General features: G+C 42.3%; 1 protein-coding gene across 4 annotated transcripts in view; it reads right to left on the reverse strand.

Annotated features, from left to right (window-relative positions):
• TLN2 (talin 2) overlaps window positions 1-8,076 on the reverse strand; it is a 221,548-nt gene extending 213,472 nt beyond the window's left edge. For 2 of the 4 annotated variants that reach the window (XM_075100097.1, XM_075100094.1), the window contains exon 1: window positions 7,932-8,023. The gene's annotated coding sequence lies outside the window, so the exon portion shown is untranslated. Of the gene's footprint in view, window positions 1-7,690 lie in introns of all 4 variants that reach the window. The other 2 variants (XM_075100095.1, XM_075100096.1) reach the window with 2 other exon arrangements.
• Window positions 8,077-21,328: the final 13,252 nt, after the last annotated feature.

Raw genomic sequence — 21,328 nt, forward strand, 5'->3', positions numbered from 1 at the left:
ATATGTAATGCTTTACTGTATAAATCTAAGACAAACTATCACACAGGCGTGCACGACTTTGCTGGGACTAACCCCCATGCTGCCCAGCGCTGAATAAACATACCTACTTTACAATCTTACAGATTGTGGATTCTGCTTTCCGCACATCATATGTGTATAATTTATAAATAAATATTCATATTTTGGGGATGCATGCTCACAAATCTTTACTGATAAGAATGAGTGATCAAAAAAAGTCTTTGGAAAGTATTGCCTTAAATGACCTGGTAGGCTGGTAATACTATCCCAAAGAAATTAAGTTCATTGCTGACTGTAATAAGATCCACATGCATTTCGGTTTTAATTTTTAGTAACAGGGTTTTTTGTATGAAGGCAAAAATTATTTTTAATACTTCAAACTTCAATTTATCTTTGAAAAGGAATGATAATTTCATTAGGTAGGAACACATTTTTCCTGCACAGATATTCAGAGTCATTACTGGGTCACTTGCATAGCCTGGCCTTAAGAGTTGTTTCAGTAGTGGTCTGCTTGGTTCCTCAGGGTACATCTACCCTTCTAATTGATTGCAGGTTTTGTTTACCTGTGTTAAATAATCTCCAAAAACTGCTGCACATAAGTAGTTCACCTTAACCACACACTTGTACCACAGTCAAGGTATTGTTCTGCCTCATCTCTTTGCCACTAAAGGCCTGCCATTCTGTTGGAGTGTCCTTACAAAGTTGGCCACAGTTCTGACATGAAAACTTTAAGAATAGCTTTTCCGCTCAGGTCCTCCCAATATTTAATGCTTTGTCTTGTGGGATTCCTTACAGGAAAGCAAGAGAATTGTGAAACACAAATCCCACGGTTTCTTATTTCATACATCTTGCTTTTTATTAGGCAGAATGGATTAAGATTTGGCTAGCACCTTGACCATCATGGCAATCAATACAAAAAGGCTGCTGAAAGCATTTGCTTTCAAAAAGTATGCAAGTAGTAAAGAATTATAATTTTAAGAGTACTGTTCAAGGATAAGTCATCTGAGAACAAATACCACTTCCCTAAATCTTCTCATGGAGTATTTTTACTCATGAAATATATGCATTATTGATGGTTGCTCGGGCAACCATCAACTGTTGGGATGGATGGGCCTGTGCTGCAAACCTAGCAGCAGCAGCAAAAAAGTTGTTAGGACAGCAAAAGTGATACTTCCTCCTTCCCCCTCAAAAATACTAGCAAGAAATTTGCATACTTGGGCTTTCTAACTACTGTCCCACTAGGCAGTCACCTACTGAACGTAACTGTTCTTTTCCTCAAGATCATCAAGCTTCAAACAGTTATTTTCCATGGTACTAGAAAGGCCTTGTGCTGATGTTGGGTGGTTTGCTGTGACCACTACAATGGGATTTTTCAAGACTGGACCACTTTCTTTCAGGAACAGCCACACAGCATTGGCTAAGCATCTCCCTGTAAGAGGTAAGTATCTGCATGTTCTGGAATGAGGTGGCCATTTTGAACAAAACAACAGGCAGTGTACAAAAGGAGAGGACAAAGACTGAAGTGTCTTCAGTCCTCCAACTACCCACAGCTGGTGCAATGGATACAGGTGGCACTACTAACAGACTATCTTCCAGCTCCTGGGAAAAATTCATTTTGTTTAGCCAGGCCTCTGCTTTCCTGGCTCTCTAAGGACAGAGAAAGAACAAAACATCACTCACCCATACAGCATCTGCAAGCCCATTTGAACTGACTCCTTACATATCCACATCCTCTAAATTCAAAGGCCTCAGACACGGCCTGTTAGATTCACTGCAACCCCCCTTCTCTCTGTGTCTGGGTTTGTTCTGTACTTAATCCATAGTCTGGTCTGTCCAATCTCAGGGGCAAAGTTTAGTTAACTACCCATTCTTTACAGGTTTCGGTCTTCCGTACATTCAGTTATGCTTCTCCTCCTCAGCTACTTTTAAGTCTGGTTAGTATCACAGTGCAGCTGAACAGGCAAGCCAGCTACAACCAGGCTGATCTGGACCTTACTCACAACCACAAATGCAGCCACTGATTTTTTTTTAATTAAAAACCAAACAAATATTTTTCAGGGTTGGCACATACTACAAGATCTTGGGTTCTCACTTGGGGTCTGTACATCCTCAGCTGTTGCACATACCATTTCCAAAGAGTACTTTAAACATCACAATAGAGTGATCTCATTTCCCACAGCCTTTGTGTTTTTAAACTGAAGCTGGACATTTATCTCTTCCTCCCTGTAATAGTGTCTTTAGTGATACCCTGACCCAGGAGACATGCCACTGGTTCCTTCTGCTTGACCCTGCATTCCTGCTGTGCAGCAGTGGCTCCCACTTCATCCTTTCCCCAGATAGTTCAGATACCTCCTTGCCAACAGGAGATGCTTCCTTATACCGCAACAAAAATTAATCTAAGAAAAGCTTTTAGTCAAAAATGGGAAAACTACAAGGAAGAATTACAAAACTTGCAGGCTACAGGGAACTGTAGCATTCAAGTTTGGCTTCCTGATCTCATTTATTCTACATTAATTTGTAGCCCCACTGCTAAATTTTGACTCTGTCCTGGTATTTAATCATTTTTATAGTGTCTAAACATTATGTGCTTCAGTCTTACACCACCACCACATTGCTGCCACAATCCCTCTCATTACATTATCTAGGGCTTTTCTTCTGTCAGACATTCATAACCTGCCTTTGAAGCTTCCATTCTCTCTGCCAAGTGCCACTTTGCTGTTTCCTGCTATACAGCATTTGGCACATTTAAATTGAACGAAGGTAAAAGGTACCTGCCATAAATGTCTTTAAGGCTAATTAATGTTTCCACCTGTACGAATTCGAGCCTGATTTTTTGGAACTGTTTTATGCTCACATATTTGTGTCATCTATACCTGAACTTTAAATCTCAACTTCCACAAAAATCACAGCTTTCCCACTATTACATACCACCACTGTAAACCAACTGTAACAACCGTTACAAACAACTGTAAACAAACCACAGTATAAGCTAGACTTGACGTAGCTGAAACAAAGGGTTATTTACCATATTGCCAATATCAATTCTCAAGAAAGATAAGAGATAACATTATATGAAAATAAACAAGAATATGTAATAAGGAAAGCATTACACAACTACTGTTTAAAAGGTTCTCACACCGCTATGCCAAACACTTCAGCAAAATGCTAAGCACTTTGATATACTATAGTAACAAATCCCTCTGCCACAGCTGACAAATGTATATTGTTATTCAACTTGAAAAACTAAACAACCCATGTAGTACCATTGATTCTTTATCACCTCAATTGTTATTTGCTGCCATTTAGACTAGGAGCCTGCTGCTTATTCCTGCATTACATGTCACTTTTTGATGGAAATAAGAAACCTCAACCTTACAAAAGCTGCCAGATAGAAAGATGCAAGGTTCAATTACAATTCACTTCAGTTCACACTTTCTTCCTGCTGCTCAAACACAGAAAGATGAGCTACCTAGTAAGAATGCAAGGAAAGCAGTTTCAAGTGCCAGCCTGACCCATCTTGGCAGAAATTCAATGGGTTGCTGCCAAGTTAAAGGGCTACAAGAAGTCAGCACTGTAGTACTATACAAATATTTTAAGGCAAGATTTTTTGCTGTATGATCACCCTCACCTTGTGAAGTCAATCAGTGCGTTTTCTAGCTTTATGATGATGCTTGGTTAAAAAGGGGCTGGAGCTTTGAGAATTGAGGGGGTGGATCTCTGGGGATGGAACCCCAGCTTGCAACTGGAAGGGGAAAATACCAAAATGTATCACAATTGCTTCAAACACGCAGGCTAATTCAAACTCAATTCTAAGGTAAGCGTGTGTGCACAAAACACACCCAGGGAAATGGTTCTCTAACACTACTGTGAAATGGGTTTTCATCAGCACTAGCAGGGACAGAAACATAGAAAATTCAATGTATACAGTTACAAGCCTAGAATCAAAACTAACCACAGGCTCCTCGCCACCTCATCCCTAAGCATACCAGTCTCACTCAAAAGTTATGTCTTCACTGCACCCAGGATAGAAGACCACAATTCTGTAAGGACTGATCAGACCCAGGATTTCAGCATCCTGTGGATCAGCCTAGCACTTACGCATCTAAGCGCCTGGGCTATCTTCAAGGCAACCAGACATTCTTTTTGAAAAGGAATGGATTGTTTAATCACAACAATAAAAATAAGGTATAAAAGAGCTTAAGACACAACACTATGTCTGTAATCATCACAATCTCATCCACAGAGTTGCAAAAGCCTAGATTATTCTGCTTAACACAGCCTCTGGAACTTGGGAGCCAGGGTACTCTGAAAAAAAACTCTGCTTTATCATCTGCATCTCCCCTGCCCCCAAAAGTTTTTCAATTCAATTTATTTTATACTCTTATAACCATGTGTGGTCAAAAGCAGAACCCCAGAAGCAAAAACCTGCATTCCCCTTCAGGTCCCAACAGACAGGACTATCTGAAACTACAGTTTCCAGCTATATACCAGTAACATTTGTCCCAACTGACACACTAAAATCCAAAAGTAAACAAATAAAACCTAATATGCAAAATACTGCTTATTAAGACAGCCTCCCCCATTTGCAACAACACCCACCATTTTGCTTGCTATTCTTAATTTGCATCAGCATTCTATTGTCTGCAGAAACACGCATAAGCAGACTTGCCAAACCTTTTAAAGACTCAAGAGCATGGAAAAAAAGAATTTTTGAAAGCTAGATACAGTAGTCTGTAAACACATTCACACTTCTTTCCTAATTATGGCCTAGTGCAAAGGCAGCATCTGGATAAGAACTTCTTAGCAAGAAACTCTGCATATTTAGAAAAAAAAATTAGGATGCCTACACATTTGGCAGTTTATTGAAAACTCTAAGTTTCAGACAAGACTAGGAGCCGAGAATCACTTCAAATGGCGTTTTCAGTACTTTAATGCTAAAATTATGGACTGAAGTGATGCTTCAGCAAATGGTATTGCTCACATTTCATGAGCATACAACACTGATATCCCAACAGCTATGTGATGCTACAAAGCCCTAAGAAGAAATGGAGGCGAATGTCTGTACTCTTGTCTAGTGGTGGTGACTAATTACGTACTGGCATCTTTGGAAGCTGCCCAGACCTTGCATTTGCACAGATTTAATAGATATATATTACATAAGTAAGCATATAAAGTGACAAAATCCAAATATTAACGCTTCAGAACATCCTTGCTGTGCAGAGTCAAATCTTTGTAGAAACAATACCAAATAAGAGGTTTTCATAGCAAAAATTTCAAGTCCTGATCAAGATTATGCAGTTCAAGCTATGCCACAGCCAGATAGTTCTTTCAAGCCCACTCGTCCCTCTCCAAAATAAAAGACTTGAATCTAATATAGCAGTGTTTTGTACTAATCAGTTATAACTATAGATGCATTTCCTAATGTAAGTAGAATTCAGTGGATTAGCTAGCAAACAATGAAAGAAGTCTAAGTAAAACTGTGCAACAAACCAAGCTCTGAGTAAAATTACTTAATCCTTCACAGTTCCAATGCAAGTTCAGCTTTCTCAGCATCATCTACTCATAACCAATCTATCCATCACATATACACCAAAAAAACCTCTCAGGCACTACTACAGTGCAAGGACAACATTTCAAATCAGCTTAAATTAGGCTGTAACACATTCCATTACATGATATCATGCAACAGATGTTACTCTAAGAACACACAGTACAATTATTCAGAGTAAACTGTTATAATTTGAATGATAAAATGAATGGTTATCGTATATAAAACTGCTACAGTCTTCATCAAATTTTATACTGAGATTCAGAACTTAAACATTGCCCAAGTTTGTCACAGTTAACCCAGAGACTTAGACTGGCACCCAGAAAAAAAGAGTATTCTTATCTTACTTAAGCTCAATAACTTTGCCACTAACAGATAAGGTAGATGAAAATTCTACTTAACCCTTTAGTTCTGCACTGCCCAGTGAGTTAAATGAGGCATTACAGAACCTGCATGAAATGCACTTCCCAGAGGCAAGAGATTCTGCCCCCCCAGTTGTGTGGCAATCTTCAATTTCAAGGCACTGCCTTGAAAATTTCACATTTTGAAAATTAAAGCAGAAAAGGTAGTTCAGCCCACTTAATTCACAGTTAACTTAGTAACAGCTGCACTGCTGGAAGAACAGCTGACCATCATCTCAGATATGAAAGCTTTTCATATACTACAATTTGTAAGGTATTTATAACTAATGCTGGCAGCTTGCACTCATACTTGCAACACACTGCCATACACATATGAGTAAGTGATGTTTTACACAAGCAAGAGCAATCTCAGAAGCATGTTGCACATCTGCTTTTTAATCATACAGACATTTTTCCATAGCTATTGGGCTCTCTTGACAATGCAGAACTCCTGATGCCTTTAAATAACATACTTTCAAGCTCAGAACTGGCTTTCTGGGTTGAAACTTAGTATGTCTGAAATTTGGCTCTAAAATACAGGACTACAAAATAAACTTTTAAAAGATTTGGAGGGGACAATTGCTTAATCTGACAGAGGGTTTTTTTCAGTCAATCTACATTCCCACAACCTTTGTAACTAGACACTGCTGCAGCGTTTTAACGCACGAAAAGTAGAGCCTAAATAAATTGAAGTGGCTGGTCACCAGAACAAAAGTGCTGCAGAAGGTGAGCACAAAGACAGCAGAGTCCCCAGGTCCCAGACAGGTGCTCCCACACACTGTGGCACTGTGTCGGGCCCTCTACTCACCCGAAAGCAAGACTCTGCCCTACACCCCACAGCCATCTGCTAGGGTAGCATGGAAGAAAGACAGGTGCCAGGGCACGCAGGGTTACCCCATCCCACAGCACGGACAGGCCCTCTGCAAGCACACACCGCCACCTCCCACCAAGGTAGGTTTTGCGCGTTGGCACGAAGCCCCGCTGCACGGGAGCACGTAGCCCAGAGCCGCGGGCGGGCTGCACACTCCAAGGACGGCCGGGGAAGGGGGACGCCGGGGAGTAGCGCGGCTCACTCGCCCACTCACCCACCCCCGTCCGGCTGCGCAGGGCCGGACGCTTCCCTCCCTCCCCTCCCCTCCGGAACCGGCCTGCCACCCGTTTCCAACACCAGCCGTCCCACGGGTCTGGCGGGAAGAAGCGGACATACACACAGATGGACACAGATACACGCGTATACACACGCGGCACGATCGTCCTTGGGAGGTCGTCGCCTCGCAACATGTTGCGAAAAGGGGTATTTTTTTTCTCCTCCATCGTGGTCGCTCGCCGCTAGCGCCCAACGGCGAACAGCTCCGTCCCTCGGGCAAACCCACTCGCCGGCCCGGCCACGCCAAGCTCCCCCGCTCAGGCCGAGAGGAGCCGGCCGGCCGCCCCTGCACCTCCCTCCCGCACCAACCCCATACGGCACAGCGGGAAATCCCAAAGGAGCCGGGGATCCCTCCCACCCCGGCCCAGCTCCTGACGAGGGGAAGGTGAGCCGGGGCTGCTCTCCCCTTCCCGGGGCTCAGCCCGCTCGCCGGCGGAACCCCTACGGCGCCGCGGCAAGCCGGCTCCCCTCACGACATCAGGCCGGGCTATTGCCATCTTCCCTGGAACCGGCAACTTGTTGGGCGGCCAGCGCTCTGCGCGGGCGAGGCTAAGCCGGACGGCGCAAAGCTCCCACCTGCCGCCGCAGGGCCGGCGACCGCCAGCTGCCGCCTGCCTGCCAGGATGGCTGGGGCCAACGCGGTGTCTACATGCGAAACCCAGTGGCAGCTGAGTCGCAGCGGGCACGGAGCGACTCCGCGCTCCCGCCGCTCAGCCCTGCGCGGAGTCTTCCCCCTCTCGGCGGCTCCGCACAGACCAGACACTCCATGCAACGTGCAACGGCAGGGCAGGACAAGGGGGTCCTCGCGGGCTCCTACCGGGAAAGGCGTTACTGTAGCATTGCAAAGCGCCTAAGCCCCGCCGCTCGCTCGCTTCTCTCCTTTCCCCCCGCTCGCCTGCTGCCCGCTCCCGCCTGCTCCGCCGCCGCCCGCAGCCGCCACCGCCGCTGCGGACTCCAGGCGCAGACCCCCGCCGGGGAGGGCAGGAAGCACGTCATCACTCCGGGACCGCTCCACCGCCCTTCTCCCGTCCTGGCCCACTTTGCCGCCAGGCCCACGGCGCGGGAAGCCCGCGGTCGCCTGTCCGCCCGCCGCGAGCGACCCGTGGCTGCCGCCCACCCAGCCCTCCGTTGCGCCGGGAGAGGAACCCTGCCTCAATTGGCTCGCCGGGCCGAGGGCTTAGGGCCCCCTTTACCTGGGCGTGAGGGAGCGGCACCTCCGCCGGCCACGGCCCTCGCCGAGGCGATGAGGTAGCGCTGCTCCCGCTCTGCCCGCCCAAGACAGCGGTTACCGTGGGCTCCTCAGTGAAAAGGAGATGTAGGAAGAAGGCCTGAGGAGTCCAGCATTTTTTTAGCGCGGGAAGGAAAACAAAGCTGTAGGGCACAGCGAGCCCCGGCTGGGGAACGACTACGGGCGGAGCGGCCGCTGCTGGCCGCATGAAGCCGGCTGTGGGGGCGCGAGGTGCCCGCTGGGCCTCGAACCTCCCGCCGCTGCAGCTCGTGCCAGCGCTGGGCGGGGCGGGCTCCCTGTCGCGATAGGCGGCTCGCGCTCGTCCCGGGGGCTCACAGCGTGGTGCCAACGTTCTGCAGGCATGCTTGGAGCACATCTGGGCTCGCAGCCCAGACCTGTGCCCTGAGCCGGGGCAGCTTTCCCTCCTAAACACCTGTGAAGCGCTGATGTCACCCAGGCTCTGTCACAAAATCATAGAATTATTAAGGTTGAAAAAGACCTCAAGGATAATCCAGTCTAACTGTCAACCCAACACCACCATGCCTCCAATACCATGTCCCAAAGTGCAACATCTACACAATTATTTGAACATCTCCAGGGATGGTGACTCCACCACCTCTCTGGGCAGCCTGTTCCAATGTCTCACCACCCTTTCAGTACATAAATTGTTCCTAATATCCAATCTAAGCCTCCCCTGATGAAACTTGAGGCTATTTCCTCTTGTCCTATTACTTGTTGCTTGGGAGAAGAAGCCAAATCCCACCTTGCTGCTAACCTTTCAGGTACTTGTAGAGAGCAAAAAGGTCTGCCTTCAGCCTCCTCCAGACTAAACAAGCCCAGTTCCCTCAGCTGCTCCTCAGAGGACGTTTTCTCCAGACCCTTCACCCGCTTTGTTGCCCTTCTCTGGACAGGCTCCAGCAACTCAAATGTTATTTGTTATATCGTAATATATATTACATATAACATAATGACGATACAATTGACTGTCAGTGCTATCCAGATATACACACCTCCTGCTCGTTGACCAGAGGCTTCAAACAAAACTCTGTGGGCAGAGATGGTCTCAAAGTTACAAAAAATACATGGATACAGTCTGTACACTGTGAAAGCGATCCAAACTGCCCCGACACATTTACTATCTCCTTTTCTTCCCAGCTAGTGACTTGATTTGGGGCATAAACCAGCTTTTCCCCGCCTCTGTTTGTATCATACCAAATACAAGGGGGTCTAAGCACACACCTTTGTTCTACAGCAACAATCCATTACAATAGTATTACAATAATAAATGAGATATCCTGTCAATCTGTCGTTTGAGGATGCAGCTTTTGTTATTTCAGTAATGAGAAATATCTATATTTTTGCCACAGTACAATGCGTATAGAGAAGTATAACTTCCTGATTCCTTTACATTATTTCAACTTATCAAAATTTGCAGATAGGTGCATTTCCCTTGAAAAAAAACGGTCACAGTATAGATGACTCTGAAAACACTTACTTCAATGTACTCACATAATCCAAAACTTCTTTCTCATTTCTACAGAAGTTTTGGTCTTTCACTTCTCTTTAGTCTGCCACTGTTTTCGTGGAGTATTGTTAAACTGATTATAGCAGTCATAGCTGCACATGGCATAATAATTTCTGAGATTAAATCAGACTCCAGGTGCAGTTACCAGCTGTGACAGGTGATGTTTATGGTTTGTTGTGATTGAGTGGGAAAATAACATTTTTAAAAAAAAAGAATATAACATTTCTAGACTTTATATATATAACATTTCTAAAATTAAGATGTTACTGGGCGTCTGACTTTACTGCTGAGGTTACATTTTCCTTCCATCCCATCTGTTCTAACACTTTATCTTTCCATCTCCTAGTTACTAAACCCCAGAGCTTTAAGGGTAAGTGTGCTTTGTCAAGAGCAAGAACTACAACAACCTTATGTGCTTTTATGAAGAACAGTTTGGGAGGCAGATGTTAAACAATCCCCCAAAACAGAGGCATAAAACATCTACATAAGCTATCCATAAATGTTGTCTTACTTATTCATAGCCTTCTGTTAATCCTTGTACTGGAATTATTTTATGACTTTGGTACTTAAAATAGCCTGTGGATGACAGCAATACTGGCATATTTACTGATGGTTTGGGTGAACTAGAACTTAGTCAAGTGTGTGTGTGCAGGGGCCTTCAATGAAGTATGCTATAAACAGTTTTCTCATCTGTCACTTCAAATACATTTTAAATCACTGTCTCAGGCAGGTCCATTAAAAAGCAGCATAAATCATACCCAAACATGTAAACTAGATTCTGTATGTGTTTGCATGTGTGACCAGACTACTTTAATAACTACATTAAAAAGCTTTGAAACATAAATTTAAGACACAGGTATAAAAAATGATATTTATAATGAGTCAAACTTATCCTTGATGAGTAGTGTAAGGTGAAAATCAGCACTGTCATTATTACTTTTGTATTAGCAGGCAGTAACATTATAATGGTTCTGAGTGCACTAATAGCCCTTAATTGCCCTGACCAACCTCACCTGGGGCCTCCATCCACACCCTCTCCCCACAGGCCCAGGAGCTCCATATAAGCTCAGCTCTGGGCCTTTAGCCACTGTATGAGCTAGGTTGTAGCGTTGTTTGTCTGTAGTTATGGGCTCTGCTGCTGTAGACTCTACTCTGTAAACTGGGTTTCTAGTCTGAATTTGAACCTGGTTTGTGTGTGTAACTGTTCTAGAGGTCACTAGACTGTGACTGACCTTGGTTACCTTCATTAGGCATCATCCTGACTTGTGGACTGACTTTCTGGCTGTGCCTTGGATCTGCTTTATTGATGTGAAACTCTAATGATTTGGGTTCTTTGTTAAGCCTGTTTGCTGTCCTAATACCTGTTTTGTTAACCTTGCTTGGGTGTTGTTGGAAGGCTTCTTCTCTGTTGGCTGTGTTATTGCAGCAGCTGTGTATTGAAGCAGCTGGTCCTTGCTGCTTTCTAGCAAATACATACTAAGGTACAAACTAACTTTTCTTGTTGTACTTATGAATTCCTTAATATTCTAATAATCTTGTTATTGTTTGTGTTACTGTTGTAGGATATCTAATTTTACTAGGCCCTAAGCAAACAGGGAATGAAAGCTCACTCCTTGCCCTGAAGAACTTTCTACCTAATTATGCTCTAGGGAACAGCGGGCTGAATAATACAAGTGGAGACCGTAAGATGTTAGTGGCCAGCATCACATACCTCTGGTTCCAAACATCAGTAGCCAAAGCTATTGTCTGTTACTTTAAAGCACTGTAGTAAAGGGAAGTTTGAAAGATATGAAAGAGACCAAGCAAATGCTTTCAGAGATACCTGAGGTGTTCCTGATAAAACGCAGGGTAATAACAAATTGTACGGTCGTAAAAATGTAGGGCTGAGAGAAATCCAAGAAAACAACTTTCTGTACAATTGCGAGGTGTGTAGCTTTTCCAGGACTGCTGTTTGCTTAACTTCTTTGTTAAAACTATCAGGCCAGGAGATACTGCAGCATCTCTATGTAGCTGGCTCTGGTGTTCCACCAGTCTTACTAGGAAGTTGCTTTGAGGACCCGGTCCAGATTTGTAGTGCTAATTCAGATGATTTCTTATCATACTGTTCTCTTTAGTCATGGTAAACAAATGGATCATGATTCTGAATTTATATCTGTTGAAATTGTAACTTTATAATTGGAAGAATGAACTTTTTCTTCTGCTTGACTAACACCTACTTAGGTGGTCCTGAAAAAACTACTAATTTCTTTAGGATTCCTGCAGTTTCTGGATCACTACAATTTTATGTATGCCTTTCAAAATCTGGTGAAGTCCTCTGTATTGGCTTTTTAGCTCTCGTTTGTAAACCAAGTTATCCCTCTAGATGATTTCTGCTATTCTGATACTAAGCTGATTATTTTCTGATGGGTATTTGTGTGGGGACTTTTTCTTTCCTCTCTGAACCTCTCCCTGCCAACTGAGTTTCTCAGTATTGGCCCATTTCTTCAGTTTATTCTGATAATTTGGGGTCTTAAGACTAACTGCCAGGAGTACTCACAGGTACTTTAAACTGCAGAGGCTACCTCTTCTAGTTTGAAGAATGCATGGTGTGTCTCTTTGATACCCTAGTGCCTGGTATTGTGGGCAGTTCATGAGCTTTACAAAGACTATGTAAGCATCTCTGCTACCTTGAGTCACTGCTGCCATTTGTATTGGAGTCATCACCCTCTCCCTGCCGTCCTTGAGCAACATCCTAGGACCTCCCTGAGCTGAGAAGCAGTGGCAGCAAAAGGCCCTTGTGTGTGGAAAAGGCATAAAGGAAGGGGGATGGTTCTGATTTTCTTCCCCACTGTTCATCTCTACTTGTAGATGTAAGGTATCCACCAGTAGGTGTAAGATAGTGGATCTTTCAGTGAAGATCCTAGGTATGTGGGGGGGAAAGTGGAATTTTGGATAACGATTTTACTGTTTGCCTGGTGTAAAGGCTACTCCTGTATCTTCTTGTTTAGACTAATCCACTTATCTATTCCATACCACTGCACTATACAAAAAGCACAGCATCATTGCGTTACAACAGTTGCACTCTTGTTTTGCATTGGCTTTTCAGTCTTATAATAACCAGACCTTCCAGTAAACTTCTCAGTGGTGCCACTTAATGTGTACAGACCCAATTCTGTAAGGAAATAAATTATTTTAAAGGGGCATTGTAGCACTGCAGAATCTTACTCTTCAGGTTTGCACAGTAACTTCTATAAATCAATTAATTAGAAAAAAAAAAAAATCTCTTTGGACTACTACCTTCAAAGAAATTAACTGAAGGGATCATCTCCCTCTCATCTTGTGTTAGGAGGCTTACAGTATTTAAGGTCATGCACAGAGTTGTAGCAATCTTGTCATGACCTTACCAGTTTTTGTCAACTCTGCTAATTTTAGTTATGATGAAAAGACAGGGCATGACTGATGCCTGTCAATGTAGGATCAGCTGATATTACCAAATTCTTTTTTAGCTCTGTGGTTACATTACAGTCTAAAATACAAATTCTCTTTGAGATTGATTTTCTGCAGGTATAACTACCACGCAAGAGAAATATAATCAGCCATTTCTAAATGAGAGAATGAGTTTACAGGGTTATCTCAAGACCAAGACTGCAGAAAACAAAAGAGATGTTTTGGTACTTAATCTTAAAGGGAACAGCAGTTTTGAGAGCTCGTAGAGAATGAAGGGTAGGATTGTAACTCAGATCTGGTTCCCACAGAAAATGTCAGTCCCACCAAAGTTAATAGGACACAGATTTGGCAATGTGGGAGGTCAGGAGGCTAAGAACAAGAGTAACATCCCTCTCAGTTGTATCCCACATAGTACCCAGAGTGGAAGGGTCATAAATTGATCCCCTAGTCAATCAGTCTGGCTGCCCTCAAGTGTGGTATTGTTATCGTCAGAAAAATTCAACTCCCAAACAGCAGCGTTCTCTGTAATACTGTCCCTTGGAAGGCAACCCAAGTTGCTTTTTGATTACAAGCCTCCTGTGGCTTCTGAAAAACATATTTTAACATTTATGTTTGCAGCTGAATTACGTTCTGGTCTGATGAACACTTCCAGGTTTTCAAAACTGCTGTGGGAAGAATCAGAAAAATAAACATGAGGACTGTTGTTCACAAACCCATATGCATCTAGCTAAGCAATAATTCTCAAAATGAACAGTAAGTAATAGAGTCTTTGGGTTCCAGATACTCCTGAGTGTAAATATACACTTTCTGATTCTTTTTAAAAGCACCTACTAAATTAGCATTTATTTTTTAAAACTTTGGCCCTTTATTTTTGTTGTCCATATCCAAAGACAGAATATTAAGTTTGCAGTACAAAGGACACATAGAAATACTGCATTACTGTTTTGAAAATAAGTTTTGGTGTTCTAAACTGCTTGGGTATTATACAGAGTGATCCAAATCAGATGTGACTTCTATGGAATTATGTTGAACTTTTTGCTTTGTCTGAAACTTGTATCATGCAGCAGTAATGGCGTATTTTTAATTGCCTGTATTTTAAGGATGCTGATAAAGCACTGGTGCAATGCCAGGTATCTTAGGAAATACATTGCTGTTTCTGTGGCTCCCCAGATGTTACACTATATTAGGTTTGTTGCTGAAATAAAAAGTATTTTTTGCTAATTTCTTCAACTGTGGTGATTCAGTGTTATAGAAAAATCTTCACCTTTAAAATGAGAGGTGTTGTTAGCACCTTGTCTTCAAACAAATAATTTAGATAACATGCACTATAATGTACATAACTGTTTCCTTTCTCCTTTACAACCTCTTTCAATGACTGGCAACAGCTGTGCCTCATTTCTATCATGTGGTTTTGTTGTTCAGAATTACTGATCATTTGTTATAATTTATAACAGTAAAAGTCTTTGATGCTTTAAAACAATGAAACACAGACTTGGACATATTTAAATGAATCCAACAGATGCATTGTCTGAGTCTGTGTGGTACTAAAGGAGAGAGCTATAGTTGACACAGGATTATTTCCTGCTGGAGGTTTGCCAAAGAAAAATTGGCGGTGGTCACACCATCCTTTATTGTGAGTCTCCTCTAATGTGTGTGTTTAATAAAGAACTAACATCTGGGCCTGCAGGGTAAACTTGATGTGTACAAACAGCATAAGTCTTCAAAATCAATATTTATTTGCAAACTTTTCACTCAAGAAAAAACATCCCAGTGTATCAGCTTTGGGACCATGTGCTGCTTTAGTACTACTCTAGGTTTGTGGAGCTGAAGTATTAGATAAACTTTTGTTCCTTCCTGTGCCTCTTGTTCAATGGCTGTGTTCTTTTTATGGCCACACAGAGATTTCCGTGGTATGGCCCCAGGCTTCTGCAGGCATCCAGCACTGCTGCAATTATTGATCTCCACTGGAGAGCCAAGGAATGAAATCACAGGAAAATGGAGCTGTGTCTTGGGATGGTTACCTCTAGGCATGTGGTAGGGCAGAGCACAGGAAGACATCAGTCATCTTGGATGACAGGAAGCTGCCTATATTCATTCCTCAGACCATTTCTCCCTTCCTTGCTTCTGTTTCTTTCCCTTGTCCTTGTACCTTAATGGATGCCTAGCAATGCGAGTGGGTGCTGTAAGCGGGTGTAACTTGAGAATGGAGCTGTGAGCATGGGCAAGTGGTTTGTAGGTTCTGCAAGGGCTTGCGATTCTGGCTTTTTCCACAGCAAGAGGAAAGCTGTGTTGAGTGCTTACTTCTGCTGTACCCAGTTGCTGGTCTCTTTAAAATAACTCTTCCCATACACTGTGAGAATCTGGTTAGATTTCTTCTCAGATCTTTGGATTCCTGTTCTGTTTCTTCTTGGTTTTTCAGTACGTGAACCAAATCCTGAGGCCTTCCCAAACAGGAGAAGCAGGAAAGTTCTCTTTCTTTTTCTTAAGCAGTACACCTACATACAAACATAAGTTATTGTGTGGTAGAAATACCCTAAAGTATTTGCTCAACAGTGTCTTACTGTATTGCTGACAAATACTTGCCTGATGTCTGAGAAAAAAGGGAGTGGAAGATAAGGGAAGTTATTCCTTATTACTGGTGCCAGTGCTTAGAATAGGCTGAGGAGCTCTGAAAGAGATCCCAATATGTAGATGGAAATTTGCACCATAAACGAAGTGGCTGCTTAGAACTAGACAATTGGTAACTTGGAGAGACAAAAGGAGTTACTATAAAGAGGGCAGTAGGTTCTTTGTAGTGTCTTCTACAATAATGTCTTGTGACCGTTTATCTAACTCTATCCAAATGTGTGAAGAATACAATATTATAAAAACCTGATGAAGTAGATCTGCTTGTACAAAGACTGTGTGGGAAGAAAAGAGCCACTCCTGACATTAAGTGAGGGAGTATAATTATACATAACTCATAACTTTTGCATAACGCATATTAAGGGTAAATATGCCAGTGGACTCCTTGTCTGTTAGTGCTGAGTGAGCAACCTCCACCTGTATGCATCTTCTTCGTGCATACTGGGATGGCCTGTATTTAACTTCTTAAATGGTGTCTAGATCTTGTAACGTTCTTTTTATGCAGAGGCATTTTATAGATATTTGTGCCAGCGCAGTTATTTCTCCTTCCTCCTCTAATCAGAGCACATCTTGTTTGTGCGTATCCAACCTGGTTATAAGACTAACATTCTCAATCAAGTAATTAATAATTTCTGATTATCAAACGCATACATAATCAGCTTTTTGCCCATGGGAATAGCAAATTAGATCTTCCCTCAGTAAAATGAAAAACTCACACTTTTCATCTGAAATCTAACAGCACATAATTACTATAAAAATATAAATTAATCTAATTTAAAAAATCAGTGCATCCTTTATTTTTTCTTACATATCCTTATCTTAGGCTGCTTCAAAAGCAAGCTGCCTTTTCTGTGGCTTCACCAATAAATCTTTTGACTGTTGTGGTCGCTTGTTTATGTATTAAGTCAGTAATGATTTAACAGCCTTTTTTAATGGTAACAGCAGTTGAGTGAGAACTGTACTACTTCTGGCATGCCTGATGTCTGGAGGAAACATAAACATAACAGCCCTGACTGTCAGTTTTATGTTCAGCTGTGAGACACCCTTGTACTTTCTGGGGTTTTTGGACACTTTAGAGTTCAGGGTTGCCCTCACTTATGTTCAGTTGGCCTACCTCCTGCTGGGTGGTGGGAAACCAAGGATGGCTGGCATTGCTCCTTCTCCCATCTTCTGTTCAAGTGCATGTCCTTTGTATTTTTATAGGAAGACATACTGCCAACCCTTACTGCACATCAAACCCCTTCTCTGGACATTAATCCCTAAAAGGGACCATTTCCATTCCTCTTCTGCTGCCTGTGTAATGCAAATGAAGTGGGTGCCCTGGGTCAGCTAAGGTACATAGATGCAACTACATGCATTAGAACTGGGCTAAACATTCTCTAATCTTTTCAATTTTAAAGATCTCATAACAGAAGAGTCTATTAAATGTACTAATTGTCAAATCCACAAGACCTGATTACAGTTTTCCCTTACTCCCTAACCACCTTTACTATTTCTGCTAAGTCACCCCTTCCTTTCCAGAGCTGACCCAGCACTTTGCAAGGCTGGAGCTGAGACAGCTTGTCCCAACCCGGGAAAACAGACCCATGGATTTCTTTCCACGGATTTAATGAATTTTGCAAAACAGTTTGGTTTTCTTTGTGTTCATCACCTCAAGGGCAAAATTCACTGTTTCAGTGCAGATTTGCATTCCTTCCGGAATGGGTTCGTTTTCTTTGTATTATATGCTCTCCTTTCTCATCTTGCAGGAAGGGGGAATGAGAGCACAGCAAAAGCATCAGCTCTACAACTTCTGTATGGATAAATCCCTGATGCTTTCCTTGCTGGAATATATTGCATATGACTGTGAACTATTATGCATTTTGTGGTCAGTTCCTAAGAAAAAACAGGTATCCCACTCCAGTGTTGTGCTCAGGGAGTAAGCATGTAGTGGGATTTTTAAAGTATAGTAAACCTTTCTTAGTCATGAAGCATGAGCTTAGACTTCACTTGGGCATGTATCCTAATGGGAACTCGGTGCATTCTTAAGCCCTTACATACTATTCTACGCCTTGCATTGTGCATATCTGGCTTTCTCGTTTGGTTTTTTTTTAAGTGCCCTTGCAACAGTTTGATCATTCAAATAAAGGACAAAACAAGTACTTTCCCTTTTGGAGTAGGTGTCTCTGCAAACATATGTGTACATCTACATGCCTACCTAATTTATTTACCAGAGAGAAGCAATCAGTAGAAGTGACCTTGGCAGTTTCGGCAGAGGTGGATTTTTTTTAACATAATGCTGTAGATTTCATTAAGAGTTAAAATCCAGACAAAGTGGAAACAGGCATGTAATGTATATAAAGGTGCACATAATTTTCTATTTCAACCTTGCAGGCAAGATTATCAATATATAAATAATTTCTAGTGAGATGAAGGTAATGTTCACATTACCATACTCAGAGATGGAGGAGGTTGGGTAAGGTGCAGCTCTGCCTAGAAGTGAGGGGAGGGGGTTGGAGATAGCTGGCTATTCAACTAGATGTAGGTGGGGGAATGGCACGTGACTGAAATCAGTGTATGCTTTGCTATAGATTTTAGTGAGAGCTGAACTGTTAAGGGGCTGAATTCAGGAAGGCATGTTACTGTGTATGTAGATAGACTTAAGTAGTGCAGACCGTAAAAGTGCCTGAGCTATAAATGGAAGCCACATAATTTAGATGCTGTTTAAAATCACAATTAAAGAGCCTATATCAAGTGTCTGTTCACAGCACTGAGTTCCTAAATACATTTGCAACTCTATCGCTACACACTTGGTTCCTTTGTACTTTGCCTCCTTGAAAACAACCATGAGCACTTTTCATTGAGCTATATAGCTTAAATCTTATTGAAGTAGAGCAGAAATCCCAAACGGCTTAGAGTCCATTCAGGTGTCAAAACCTTGCCCCTGGTGCGAGCCAGGTTGTCTCACTGCAGGGAAGACTTCCAGCACTAGCACAGGTACAGCCCAGCTGGTCACAAGGTGGTCTCCAGTTTTATGTGACTGGAGACGTGCAACAGCGGTGAGTGCTGGGAGAACACCTATAAACTAGTTACGGTTTGAAATAGCAAAGATATTAGAGAAGGGGAAAAAAAGGAAAGGGAGAACATGGCATTAGATTTTCTATGCATTAGTAACTGTGGAGTAACAGTTACAACTTTATAGTTTTGCAAGGAAGTTTATACTGCTTCAGGAAACTTGGCCACAGGGCAACAGTGCCTACCAGTCTCACAACTCAAAATCCCTTTCTGACTCTTGGGCAGGTTTTGTAGATGTTTTTTGTGTGCTGAGACACTGCTTCTGCCCAGCAACTGAATGAGGGAATTGTAAGTATTCTCCTACCCAAAGTAGAATACCTAAAGTACACCCCTTCTAAGAGGGGAGCTATGCTTATCACCAGTTCTGGTTTTTAGTGTAGAATGTTTGAGGGGAAAACAATCCCAAAATAAAACCAAAGAAATCCCATGAAGTAAGACGCTTTTTGTTTGTAATTATTAGTTGGAACCATGTCAACAGTGAACAGCTCTCACATTTTTGTGGAGATTTTAATACCATGGTGCAGAATAGATTCTGCTACCAGAGCCCAGTTCATATACCTCAGGTAAGCCTGTGTATTTCAGCATGCCTCCCCAAGAGGAGAGACAGTACTTCGGTGAACATGGCTAGCTCTGGGCTTTTGCAATAGCATCATTCATTTCCCACCAGATAACTCAGAACTGCGTTTGTCACATCAAGTAGTAGGAAATTATGATTGTTATCTGCATAATTAGAGCTGACTTGACAAAACATGTTAAAATTAAGTTGACATGTATCAATGCTTTTCAGAAAATTATGCCCTGTTATTGATAAATTCAAGGACTGATTTATAGATCAGTGAATTGAAAAACATAGAAATGATGCATTGTATACCTTTGTCTCCCTCACTTTTAAATGAGGTATTTAAAGTAGAACAATGAGATTTTTCCATCTCACGTTTTGGTAGATTTTTGATGCATTGGTTTTTTATCATTTCTTATCTATTGGTTTATAAAACTTCCAGTTGGTTGCCTTACCTTAAAATCAGAGGAAGGTTACCAAAAAAACCAACCTAGGGACAAACAGATGTTGTTGTGGGCCTGTATAATTTTGGGGATTCCTTAAGTAAACACATTAAATGTCTACTGTTTCACTGACAAAACTTATGTAAAACATTGAGTACCTATGACCTTAAATTTTCTTCTGAGTTTGTTACATGCCCTGATATCCTGCAAAGAATTAAAGCATCTGGAAAAAAAGAAAAAAAAAACCACAACCCAAAAAACCCCACCCAACCAAAAAGGAATTCCCTCCTCTCCCTCATTCTGAACTTGCAAAAATTGAAACCAACAGCTGTTCCAGAGCCAAAAAGAAATAAAAAGCATGTAGCAGGTGGTACCATGTATGTATGTCTAATTGCAATCTAACAGCCTGCTAGCCAGTTACCAAATAGTGAGGAATTTGATCATGATTCAGGCAAAGGAGGGGAACAAAGAGAATGGGAAAGTGAGAGAAAAAGTTTTGGCCCAGGAAATCAGCATCTTTATAGAGGAGAGTAATGAGTGTAACTAGGAGCAAAGAGTTATGATATTCTCTCTCTTTTCTGAAATGTTGTCCTCTTAACTAGTCACTATCTAGAGAAACTGGCTAGAGATGCCAGGAATACTGGTGAAGTGATGGCATGCCCAGTGTAAGTAAACCTGATGGATTTCTGTCAGGTGACGTGCAGCTCATGGTTCAAAGACTCATGCAAAGCAGTGGTATGTGTGCTTCCAGGGTGCCTTTCATGTACAGTGCATTTCTACGTCTCTGCTCATACCTACCCTTTGAAGGATCAGTGATATGAACATACCTTTCCATTTCCCAAGTCCTGATGGCAATTCATTTCAACTCTGTGAATGGACTGTTTTCACACAGCTTTCTCCAGACTCTGTCCAGAAAATACAATTTATTTGGGTTTCTGTTGATGACCAAAATCAACATATTCTGCCTCTCCCCTCTAACATAAGGAAAACCTTTGCTTGAAACACACTGCGTGTGAGGATTTGGATGAGTGTGGAGAAACTTTGTTCCTTTAAGACAAGGAAAAAAACAACTGACTGTCTTGAGGTCTGAAGTAAAAGAAACCAGAAGAAATTCAGAGCTGCAAAATGCATGGTCTTGCACTTGGGAGTGAGAAAAAAGCCCTCTGCACCAAAATGTGATTGGGATCTAGAACAACTTTACTCTGGGAGAAGTAGAACTGAAACCTGACTTCCTTTCATGATGCAGCAGGATAAGATGATGCTGGGGAACTGGATAATGCAATGTTTGCAATAGAGAGGGATCATGCTCAGAGAATGAAGAGGCCTCTTCCAGCCCTGCATTCCTTGTCCAAAA

This window comes from Phalacrocorax aristotelis, chromosome 7 (genome assembly GCF_949628215.1).
Source record: "Phalacrocorax aristotelis chromosome 7, bGulAri2.1, whole genome shotgun sequence".
NCBI lineage: Eukaryota > Metazoa > Chordata > Aves > Suliformes > Phalacrocoracidae > Phalacrocorax > Phalacrocorax aristotelis.